General features: G+C 44.9%; 1 long non-coding RNA gene across 2 annotated transcripts; it reads left to right on the top strand.

Moving 5' to 3' along the window:
• Window positions 1-5749: 5749 nt before the first annotated feature.
• LOC144890883 (uncharacterized) lies at window positions 5750-9360 on the top strand. 2 transcript variants are annotated; one of them, XR_013622559.1, is made up of 2 exons: window positions 5750-5866; window positions 9040-9360. It is a non-coding gene; the product is annotated as an uncharacterized LOC144890883 (long non-coding RNA). The 2 variants fall into 2 exon arrangements; XR_013622558.1 differs by lacking the exon at window positions 5750-5866 and adding an exon at window positions 7390-8716.
• The last annotated feature ends 2097 nt before the right edge of the window (window positions 9361-11457 follow it).

The following is an 11457-nucleotide window of genomic DNA, read 5'->3' as shown; positions in this document are numbered from 1 at the left end:
CAGACAAACACACACACACACACACACACACACACACACACTTATTCTTGAGCAATGTGCTGTAGCTATCAATATTGAATGGTTGATTTTTGGGAGCATAAGAAGTGAATGAATTTATGTATCACCTTAATTATCACAGTTGCACAAGGGCTGAAGCTTATACCATCCAATCTCTTCGATCCTGGTTGTAAGTTTGGTGTCCCGAACATTCATAACAGAGGGCTCGCTTACACAATTGTGAGCAAGTCAAAAAAAAAGTTTGTGTGTGTGTGTGTTTTAAACAATCCGGAGAAACGTGACTATTTAAACCAGGTTCAAACACAATACGTTATTATTCAAATTGACAAAGCAAATAATAATATTGCATTTGTATTTTTGTATACGTTTCCGAGCTAGCACACAGAACATACACCAAAGGGAGTATGGAACAATAAGGGGGGAAAGAGGGAAGAACAGAAACAGTGTGGAACAGGGACATCAGGAGGTCTGTGGAAGGGATAAGGTGGGGATACACAGGATAAACAAGATGGGCACTACAAGGGTTTTCAGGAAAGAAAAGAGTGAATTTGAAAGAGGTGGGTTTGGGGTCGATTAACAGGGGTAGAAGAGATCAAGGTTTTGGATGGGGGAAGATATGAGATGGTGGTGAACAGCTGTTTTAAAGACCTGGACAGAAGGGTAGGATTGAAGGGATTGTGGGAGTTTGTTGACATGTTGATTGTGGGAGAGACGGGAAAAAGAGGTATGAAAGAGTAAAGGTGGGCAGAGTCCTGATTTTGGTAGTTTCACCACATAGTGGTTGCTGACAGACCTTGATTGCCCTGCATAATTTTCCTTTTTTGGGGATCTGGGGGGGGGGGGGGTGAGTCGGGGGAGAGGACAGAGCACAGACAGAGCAGGGGGTTCAAGGCAGGAAGGGAGTCAGTAGAAGACAGAAAGAGCACCAACCTGCCTGAGTGAGTAAAAGCAGAATCAGCTTCATCGAGGGAGATACAAATGATTCTGAAAGCTTTGGTTTCAACAGCGTGAAGCCAAGCTAGGTGTGAGGCAGGAGCACCAGCCCAGAAGGGAGGGCAGTACTCCATCAAGTTGAGGATGAAAGCCTTGTATGTGGTGAGGAGCTCAGGTGTGCCAAGGAAAGACTTTATGCCACAGAGGATGTCTGGAGTACGACTGTCTTTGGAGGCCAACTTAGAAACGTGGTTTCCCCAGAAAAGCTCATGACAGATCGTAAGACCCAAAAGCTTGAGTGACTGAACCTCTTCAAGAGGATTGTTGAGAAAGTAGATGGGAGTGGGGTTATCCAGACGTTATTTTCGGAGTGACATACTGAGAGTGTGAGATTTTTCAAGATTGAAAGACATGTTTCAAGTGTTTGACCATCTTCTTGTGATTCTATCCAGGTCTGCAGAGAGTGAAAAGGCTGCTGCCCGCCGATCTGAGGGATGAGAGATGGTACGACAGAGTTTGAGTCATCAGCAAAAAGATAAAGTTGATTTTCCAGAGTTGGAGAAATCATTGATGAGGATTAGAAAAGCAGAGGGGCCAGAACACTGCATTTAGGAACTCCAGTCTGGAAAGGAAGAGGGATGGGAGAATACCATTTAGAGCCACACGTTGACTATGACAGGCGAGGAAGTCCATGAGCCATGAGTGGAGAGTGCCTTGGATGCCATAAGAAGAGAGTTTGGTGAGAAGTTCGGGGTGCCAGACCATATTGAAAGCTCGTGATGTGTCAAGGGAAACGGCTCTGATCTCATGTCTGTCATTGAGGACCTCCATCCATTGTTGAGACAGCAGAAGCAGCATGTCCAGAGTAGAGTGACCTGGTCTGAATCCTAATTACCTCCGCCACTAAAGGTGGATGGCGGTTATGTTTTCACCCCTGTCTGTCTGTCTGTTTGTTTGTCTGTCCGTTTGTGAACAAAATATCTCAAAACGTTGTGGACGGATTTGTACGAAATATGGCAGAGATGTAGCGAATGTGAAAAGGACGAAATGATTAGATTTTGGTGAAGATCCGGATTCAGATCCGGCTACTAGAATTTTAAAAGTGATTTTTCACCATTGGGGCCAAAAACTATAATAGTAGGATATCTCAAAAGGTTGTGGACGGATTTGGACGAAACTTGTTGGACAGGTTGTGTGTGTGACAAGGAAGAATCCATTCAATTTTGGTGAAGATCCGGATCTAGATCCGGCTAGTATAATTTTTAAGTGATTCTTCACTATTGAGTGATATGGCCAACCAGGCAGAGGTATATTCCTCACTGAGTGCCGTTCTAGTTACCCTGCGCTCGCGAAGCGAAAACAGGGTAAAGCATTCAGTTGCGTACGTGTGCCGTGTGCCGTACGTGTCTGCATTTTAAAAATTAATTTTCTAGGCAACCGTTGGTCCGATTGACATTAAATTTTACCACAGAAGCACCTCCGCCTGTATAATTTTTTTACTTATAATTATGACGCCATAGGTCACGTGGTACCGACGCCATCTTGGAAAAAATTTACACCTGTATATCTCCAAAACCACTCAATGGAAAAAATGTAAACATGGTTCATTGTCAAGTACTCACCATGGGGAATAAGATATGTTGATGCTGATGTCATCGTTGCCTTAATTATGACATCATAATTCGACAAGTACAACGCTTGATCTGATCAGTATGAATAAATCAAAAATTCCTCTGCAACTGTTAGACCGATGGACACGAAATTTTCAGAATATGTGCGGCTCCTGTCGAATTTTTTAATGATAATCATAAAGTCATAGGTCACGTGGTACAGACGCCATCTTGGAAAAAATCGAAACAAGTTGCACCTCTATATCTCTGAAACTGCTCCATGTAAAAAATTTAAACATGGCTCATTGTCAAGTACTCCCCTTGGGGAATAAGATATGTTAATGATAACGATGACGTCACTGGTGCCATAATTATGACGTCATAATTCGACAGGGAAAACGCTTAGTCTGATCAGTTTGAAATGTATTGCACGTGGTCTATGCAAACAATTATATTAGAAAATATATATTTATGATGTCATCGCTCACGTGGTCTGGCAGCCATATTGGATCAAAGAAAAAAAATGTTCAAAAGCGGGAGAGTTGGCTCGGAACAAGTTAACTGCGCAGGGTAAGTATTCTATGAATACCATCTCGTTTATGATCTGAGATCATTCCCGATTGGAAAAGAAGAAGGGTTTATTGTCGGAAGTGAAGCTGGATTCCATGACCCTGCTGATTATTGGGAACAGGCTGATTGGTCTGTAGTTGCAAGGATCTGTTTTGCACCTTTTTGTGCAAAGCGGTTATGTTGGCTGATTTCCAAGCAGATGGCAATTGACCTTGAGCAAAAGAGAGGGTGAAGAGAACAGAGAGAGGGAGTGAAAGAGCGGAAGAACAGGATTTTAGGACCTGTGGGCTGTTGCCGTCTGGTCCAGTTGCAGAATCAGAGTCGAGGGTTGACAGAAACTTTTCCACCTTGTCAGGAGGAAAGGACCCGGAGTCCAGGAGCAACTGGGTACGGTGGGTACAGAGAAGGATGGGTTTGGGACACAAGATTTTGAGGCAAACACATAGTTGAGACATTCAGCTTTTTCATGTGCGACGTGAGCTGTGTAGCCATTTGAAGTGAGGGAGGGGATGGAGGGGGAACAAACACCAGAAACAGATTTGACCAGATGCCACCAGGATTTGGAGGAGGGAGACAGGTTTGAGAGTTCAGTCTTGAGATTATAATTCTACAGATAGTGTTTCCTGCCTCTCCTGAAGGTAGACACACTTGTTCTGAGATTTGTGAAAAGAATGGAGATTGCCTTCAGTTGGATTAGCCTTCCGTGAGGAGAAGACAAGTTGTTTCAGGGCAACTGCCTCACCACAAGATTCAGTGTACCATGGACGGGAGGAAGGGTATGACAACTGAAGACGAGATGGGATAAATCTGTGCATGAGAGAGAGAGAGAGCAGTTTAGTTTGGAAGAATTCCCAGGAAAAGTTGATGTCAGAGGCAGAAGAGATGGGAGACCAGTCCAGATGATTGATGGCTGCTTGAAGACCGTGCCAGTTGGCCTGAATGAAATGCCAGACTCGTCGACGCTGAGGAGGGTCTCTGAGAATGACCAGAGAGAGATATCCACTTTTAGAGGGGTCAATATGCAGCCAGCTAATGTTCATTACCAGCATTACCAGCCAGTTCATTACCAGCTAATGAACCAAGTGTGTGTTTCAGATTGGAGATAAGAGTGTAATGTGTCGACACCACTGCCACCTGTGACTCCAGTCCACAGTATTCAGTGATCATTACAGACAAAGGTTTGTACAAAGCTTGAGAGGTTATGGCAAGGGACAGACTATTTCATATTGGGGAGGGGGACTGAAAAATCTGACAAACAATTAATTTTCATCTCAAAAGGAATAAGTATATTATTTGGTACATGTATACATAAACAAAATCCATATTATTTAGAAATTTCCAAAAGAAATGTACACTTGTAATGCTCCAGACAGTCTCTTGAAGGTCATTCATTGTAACTGCTCCACTGCCTGCAAGACACTCCGCTGCTCTTGTGGACGATATGGACTACCATGTACTACTGCCTGTGGACCGTGCCAACTTGAAGAATGTGACAATCCACATAACAAGTTTCTTCCAGAGGAGTCGGAGGATGACGATGAATAGCGACTAACTGTATAAGACAACAAATGCCTAATGGGCTGGTAAACCTGGCTTACTGGATTACCTGATTACTTTGTGTTTATTTAAGTAATTTTGATGATTTCCTGGGTGCCTTAAACCTAGGTATACACACTGAAAAAATCTCTCTAGGTTGACTACTATTCGACAGAGCCATTTTAGTGGATCAGGATGTCACCTTGGGATGCCATCTTGGACTTGTCAATAAATAATTAACTGATGGTAATTTTATTGATTCAATTGGATTCCTTGGGCCCTAAAACCTAGGGTTAGACACCAAAACCACCTTTCTAGGTTGAATAATAATTGAGATATGGCCATTTTAAGCTCCCGGCGGCCAACTTGGGCGCCATCTTGAAAATGACCCCTTTCCGGAAGTCAGATGTTACTAGATTTTTAGTATGCTATTTAGCATGCCCAATGGTACCAGAATCCATTGAAAAACCTTTTGTATCAATTTTGTGGGGGTTAGGTGAGTTTTTTTCGTATATTGACCCTACTATTTAACAAGCAAATGATCAGAAGAACCGATTGGAGCAGAGGAGGAGCAGCAGACATTTGCAGGGAAGTTTGTCATAACCAAGTCTAGAAGAGAAGATGCTCCATTGACTGAGATCCGGGTCAGGAAATTGACAGATTGTGTCAGTCCCAATGGGTCACAGAAGTGGTTTGCTGAGGTGCCATGACTGGTGAGAGAGGAACCCACACCCAGCCGGCTGGCATGATGACAATTAAAATTGCCACATACGAGGAAAATGCATATGTACACAACAATAGATGTCATTTTAACGAACTTCAGGACAGATAACCAGGTAATCCAGGTATATTTGTAAGCAGGCAGTGTAGCAGCAAGTGTAACCAAACAACTGGTTTTTGTATTTTAAAGTAGTTTTTGTATAAATACAGTTACCAGTGTATTATAAAGTAGATGTTTTCAATGTTAATGTACACCAGTCTTGGTGACCTTTCCTTGGAGTCATTTCTCCACTCAAAAACCACAAGCAAACATGAATCCGGAAGTTATAATTGCCACTACAGCAATCAAAACACCTTTCACATGTCGACGTGTCATGCAGGAAGTTTGGCTCGGAAATTTTCTTATCGACATGGCCTGCCAGTAAAAGCAACCAGTCGCTCATTTCGAACAAGAAGCATCTGAACTCGGTTGTTTGAAGGTTGGTACTGTGACGTCATTTATCAATAATTTCCCTCCTTGTTCTGATTGGTGAATGAATGAGATCTTTCTATCGGGCATGAATGCAATTCGCAGCTCTCAAAAAGCATGAGCTCTACCAACTCAAGCGCTGCTTATTTTCATGCAGCAGACCATCACGGAGCAGTGTGGCAGGAAATGTGGACTATATGGTTTCAGACCCCCACCCCTGAAGAGGTATGCCTTGGTCTGGAGTGCTCACTTTAAAACGATCATGTGACACAAGTTTGCCATTGGTGCTGCAAGACGCACTACCAGCATACCTACCACTATGTTGTCTTGTGACAACTTATCGATCAGTTTAACTACTGTGATATGTAAATGGCATGTTTAAAATTTATAATTGTTTATTACAAATAAATTGCATCCAGGGATGTGCAGTTACCAATCAGCTAGCTCGCGCTTACCAAGCCAGCCGTTCCTTAGCAAGGTTTTGAATGGAGTGTTTGCTTGAGTGCTTAAGCCGCTTGGCGAGCGCTCTCCAATAAACTTGGAAACTGAACACACCCAGGTCAATCAGAAACGCCCCTCTCAACTTTCCGAACAATTTGTCATGGGCAGTGACGTCATCGGTGGCCAAACCTGGGAATATTTGTAACCGGTGTAAGCCAAGCCCATTACGACGTTTTAATTAAATATTTAAAAGAGGCTTGAAAATTTATAATTGTTTATTACAAATAAATTGCATCCAGGGATGTTCAGTTAAGCAGCTAGCTAGTGCTTACCAAGCCAGCCGTTCCTTAGCAAGGTTTTGAATGGAGTGCTTGCTTGAGTGCTTAAGCCGCTTGGCGAGCGCTCTCCAAGAAACTTGGAAAATGAACACACCCAGGTCAATCAGAAACGCCCCTCTCAACTTTCCAAACAATTTGTCATGGGCAGTGACGTCATCGGTGGCCAAACCTGGGAATATTTGTAACTAGGTATAAGCCGAGACCATGATGACGTTTTAATTAAATATTTAAAAGAGGCTTGAAAAAAAAAACTTGACAATTTCTCAAGATTTGAACTTTCCTTTCTCACTTTCTCATTGAAAACGCATACGATGGTGACGTCATGTGGCTGCATGCGGTATTCACGAAGTCGTGCGGATTCATTCTCACAACAGTCCGAGACCAAACAACGTTTTTTTTATTTTCCAATACAGAAGTGCATACCATTAGAAAGGAAATATTTCATATCTTGTGAATTACATTTCTTGTCACTAACTCGGTGGGAGTCGGTTTGCAACACCCCGAGGGTTAGAGCCGTAAATAGAGTGAGCTCAGAGGGCCGAATTGGGTCGAGGGGAAACCCATTATCTGAACCTCCGAAATGGTTTAATTCAGGGTCTAATTGCACAACAGAAGTGATCGAGTAATGCTTCCTTGATTAACAACGAATAGTTTATAAAAGTCTTCATCATCATCATCATCATCATCATCATCATCATCATCATCATCATCATCATCATCATCATCATCATCATCACCATCACATCATCATCACATCAGTTGATTGGGTATTATGGAACGCGATTCCAATCTATGTTCAGTAACTCTAAAAAGTTCAAGTTATTGACTTACTCGTCCATTCAATGTTATCGAAATCTTTTCATCAGGTCAGTCTTTTGGGACTGCCACAGGTAACATTTCGCCCAGTGCTACCTGCCGTGTGATCAGGTTGTCAGCGACTAAACCGACACACCTTAGTATTTGCTAGTGGGGACGGTGATTGTGACAACCTGCCAGGACTAAAAACAACACCTGACAAATAGCAGATGTTGCTCCCTTGGGGAGCCAATGGTCATCCAGTAAGGACATGGTGTCTCCTAAAAAACACCCATCCGGTTTGGTCGGTTTGGACCGGTTTGGGTCATAAAAAGACTTGAAATGGTACGGTACGTGCTGCTTCCTTGCTTGACGTTCAGCATTTAAAAGGATAGAGCGCGGACAAGTTGGCATCCATGGGGAGGAGGAAAATCCTCTTGAGGAAAACCCCCGCTGAGTACAGTGAGAACAGCGGCGCCATTGTTATGACGTCACTGGCACCAGGAGTATCCCAGGAAGTGACGTTAGTGACGGCACTTTCCCCAAACTCTGTGTGTGTGTGTGTGTGTGTGTGTGTGTGTGTGTGTGTGTGTGTGTGTGTGTGTGTGTGTGTGTGTGTGTGTGTGTGTGTGTGTGTGTGTGTGTGTGTGTGTGTGTGTGTCAGCATTACGAGCCTTGGACCATTGGACCATGGATATATAAAATATACATATTTTCTTCTTTCTTCTTGCTTTTCTTCCATCAATCTTCCCAGTCCTTGTTGTTTTGTGCATGATGCTCAACCTGGCCAAAATCCTTCAGCTCGACTCCATGCTATGCGGCATAGGCCAGAAGATGCTTTTTGTAACACCCGCCATTTTAAATACTTGTTCATTAGATTTCCTTTCTTTCTAAAGAACTCTCATGACTCGTGTTTGAATTTACGCATTCAAAATCTTCTCAGCGTTTGGACATTTCTTTTGAAACGGCCAAGGTTTCGCCCCATATAGCAGCGTTGACTATAGAAAGCACTTTGGAAATTGTGAGTCGGGTTGTTATGCCCATCTTTATATTACCCAGAAATCCTTTCATATTTAAAAAAGCTGATGTTGCCATCTTAAAGCCAGAAGATTCCACTCGTTTCATTGATTGTGTTGATAACAATGTCAACGTTCTCAGGATCGCATTACTCACAGGTTGCGATGAAGCGACCACACCCATTCACGCGAACCTGGTGCAGATTCTGAGAAGTTCAAACCTGCCTGGTCGACTCGTTTTACCACATACAAGGGGAACACCAAGTCCAGGTGTTTTTAACCACCTCTGGTCTTGCTCCTTCTGCTCTTCAGCCTTCCAACCTTTTCCACCTCATCCAGGATACAATGTTCCAGTGTAACCCCCTCTGGGTCAAACTCCTAAAATCCAGACATACTGCCCACATTCCCATTTTTGTTATTCTTTACTCCGCACACGCAAAGCAAAAAGTGCGGTTAAGCAATTGTTTCATGTCCGTCCGTCCATCTGTCTGTAAACTTATTTTAAATGAATGTTATATTTTGAATACGAATCGGAAAATGAATCAGAACACAAAGCTCTAGTTTAACACTAATTTGGCTCTCAATTCATCCAGATCGCGCATGAGCAGAAAGAAGTGGGACATTGTAGCGACCCATGGGTCCCCCAAGCGAGACCAGCAGCAGAATCTCCTTGCTCCAGCCGGTGACGTCACCGGCGGACAACCTCGGCGCCGGGGTGGCTGGTCACGTGACCACCAAAGCGTGCCGCGCGTGCGGTTACCATCCTTTGCACCTGTCGGTCACGTGACCACCGAAACACGCCTCGCCTGAGAGGCGTGGCTTTCGGTTTCGGTTGTGCTTTCTGGTTGTGATATATATGCAGCCCGATAAACGGGCTTTGGAGAGTTCCCGAGTTGGTTTTTACAATAAACATCTACTCGGACGAGTTTGTGTCTTGCCCGTCTCTTCGTCCGTATCAAGTAAGAGCCCGGCTCTTCAACATAATTTTTTTTTTTACTCTGTCTGTCTGTCTGGCAGTCAAACAAAATTGAAAATCATTCCAAACAGGAAACTCGCTGTTTTTAAGGACGTCATAAACTCATAAAAAACACAAACAACAACTAGAACGGCACTCAGTCGAGAGCATACCTCCGCCGGGTTGGCCATAATCACTCTATGGTTCTAATAGCTGGATTCGGATCTTCACCAAAATTGAATCGATTCTTCCTCGCAACACACACAATCTGTCCACCAAGTTTCGTCCAAATCCATCCACAACTTTTTGAGATATCCCGCTATGTATCGTTTTGCCCCTATCTCCCAATGGTGAAGAATCACTTTAAAAATTAAACAATTCTCATATCCGAATCCATATTCAGATCTTCACCAAAATTGAATCGGTTCTTCCTCGCCACACAAACAATCTGTCCACCAAGATTCGTCCAAATCCATCCATAACTTTTTGCGATATCCCGCTATGTATCGTTTTGCCCCTATCTCCCAATGGTGAAGAATCACATTGGTCTACAAACTGAATAGAAGAGGTGACAATACACAGTTCCTTCAGCTTAGATTTTGTATTAAAAAAAACAACTACGACATAAAACACCACCTGCTGACCATCAAACATTTCCACGGTGTTGCCCAATAATGCAATATTGACATTCTTGGTGGAATTATCATGAAAATAATCTACCTCAGTTCACAACTCGATGCATTTAAACGTTGAAAAAATAAATTGTTGTCACGCCATGGTCCCCTGTATGTCCCCTGTAGGTCCCCTGTAGGTCCCCTTTATGTCCCATGTAGGTCCCCTCTCGGTCCCCTGTATGACCCCTGTGGGTTCCCTGTATGTCCGCTGAAGGTCCCCTGTTGGTCCCCTCTCGGTCCCCTGCATGTCCCCTGTATGTCCCCTGTGGGTTCCCTGTAGGTCCTCTGTAGGTCCCCTCTCGGTCCCCTGTATGTCACCTGTGCGTCCCCTGTATGTCCACTGTAGGTCCCCTGTGGGTCCCCTGTATGTCCCCCTGTAGGTCCTCTGTAGGTCCCCTGTATGTCCCTGTATGTCCCCTCTCGGTCCCCTGTATGTCCCCTGTAGGTTCCCTGTAGGTCCTCTGTAGGTCCCCTGTAAGTCCCCTGTGGGTCCCCTGTAAGTCCCCTGTGGGTCCCCTGTAAGTCCCCTGTAGGTCCCCTGTAGGTCCCCTCTATGTCCCCTCTCGGTCCCCTGTATGTCCCCTGTAGGTTCCCTGTAGGTCCTCTGTAGGTCCCCTGTAAGTCCCCTGTGGGTCCCCTGTAAGTCCCCTGTGGGTCCCCTGTAAGTCCCCTGTAGGTCCCCTGTAGGTCCCCTCTATGTCCCCTGTAGGTCCCCTGTATGTCCCCTGTAGGTTCCCTATCGGTCACCTGTATGTCCAATGTAAGTCCCCTGTAGGTCCCCTCTCGGTTCCCTGTATGTCCCCTGTAGGTCCTCCGTAGATCCCCTGGAAGTCCCCTGTAGGTCCCCTCTCGGTTCCCTGTATGTCCCCTGTAGATTCCCTGTAGTTCCTCTGTATGTCCCCTGTAAGTCCCCTGTAGGTCCCCTGTAAGTCCCCTGTAGGTCCTCTGGAGGTCCTTTGTATGACCTCTGAAGGTCCCCTCTCGGTCCCCTGTATGTCCACTGTATGTCCCCTGTGGTTTCCCTATAGGTCCTCTGTAGGTCCCCTGTAGGTCCCCTCTCGGTCCCCTGTATGTCCACTGTATGTCCCCTGTAGGTCCCCTCTCCGTCCCCTGTAGGTCCCCTGTAGGTCCTCTGTAGGTCCCCTGTAAGTCCTCTGTAGGTCCCCTGTATGTCCCCTGTAGGTCCCCTGTAAGTCCCCTGTAGGTCCTCTGGAGGTCCTTTGTATGTCCTCTGAAGGTCCCCTGTTGGTCCCCTCTCAGTCCCCTGTATGTCCCCTGTATGTCCCCTGTGATTTCCCTGTAGGTCCTCTTTAGGTCCCCTGTAGGTCCCCTCTCGGTCCCCTGTATGTCCCCTGTGGGTCCCCTGTATGTCCCCTGTAGGT

Source organism: Myxine glutinosa, chromosome 2 (assembly GCF_964187855.1).
Source record: "Myxine glutinosa chromosome 2, kmMyxGlut1.1, whole genome shotgun sequence".
In the NCBI taxonomy this organism is placed as follows: Eukaryota; Metazoa; Chordata; class Myxini; order Myxiniformes; family Myxinidae; genus Myxine; species Myxine glutinosa.
This window is presented reverse-complemented; position numbering and strand designations above follow the sequence as displayed.